Below are 1,087 nucleotides of genomic sequence, written 5' to 3'. Positions count from 1 at the left end.
CATGACTCAGAGGTGGAAGCTTTTGTCTTCCCTTTCCCTTTTCTAGAGGATTCTCCGGCCTTGGGTGCCATCAATGGTTATGGAAAAACAAAAAGCTTTTGCTTTTACCACACCAAACTTAAAATATTGCTCACCCTCGAGCAAGAGAAGAAGAAGAAGAAGAAAATATGGAGGAGAGAGGGAGAGGTGTATTCGGCCAAGAGGGAGAAGAGAGGTTTGTGTTGTGTGAAAATTAAGGAGAATGGAGGGGTTTATATAGTGAGTGGAGAGGTAGTAGGTTCGGCCATTTAGGGTGGGTTTGGGTGGGAAAGATTTTTGAATTTTGAAGGTAGGTGAGGTTTATGGGGAAGAGTGGATGGATGTGAGTGGTGAAGGGGGTAATTGGGAAGAGAGATTGAGGTAATTGGTGAAGGGTTTTGGGGAAGAGTGTTTATTGGAAAGAGATAATGAATGTTGAGAAGAGGGGAGAATATGTTAGGTGGGGATCCTGTGGGGTCCACAGATCCTGAGGTGTCAAGGATTTACATCCCTACACCAATTAGGCATGTAAAATGCCTTAGTATACCATTCTGGCATTTAAATGCCGAGGTGGTGCACGTTCTAGGTGTTCAACGCCCATGTGTAGCATATTTCTGGCGTTGAACGCCAGTTCCATGCTTGTTACTGGCGTTTAGCGCCAGCTTTCTGGTGCACGAAATTGTGATCATCAATGGCGCCATCAACATGGTACGCTCAATTGCAATCTCAACTTTTTATCACAACTTCGCACAACTAACCAGCAAGTGCACTGGGTCGTCCAAGTAATAAACATTACGCGAGTAAGGGTCGATCCCACAGAGATTGTTGATATGAAGCAAGCTATGGTCATATTGTAAATCTCAGTCAGGCAGATTCAAATGGTTATAGATGATTTATGAATAAAGCATAAAATAAAGATAGAGATACTTATGTAATTCATTGGTGAGAATTTCAGATAAGCGTATGGAGATGCTCTGTCCCTTTCGTCTCTCTGCTTTCCTACTGCCTTCATCCAATCCTTCTTACTCCTTTCCATGGTAAGCTGTATGTAGGGTTTCACCATTGTCAA

This window comes from Arachis duranensis, chromosome 2 (genome assembly GCF_000817695.3).
Source record: "Arachis duranensis cultivar V14167 chromosome 2, aradu.V14167.gnm2.J7QH, whole genome shotgun sequence".
Taxonomy (NCBI): Eukaryota; Viridiplantae; Streptophyta; class Magnoliopsida; order Fabales; family Fabaceae; genus Arachis; species Arachis duranensis.
The sequence above is the reverse complement of the archived record's forward strand: the minus strand, read 5'-3'. Positions refer to the sequence as shown.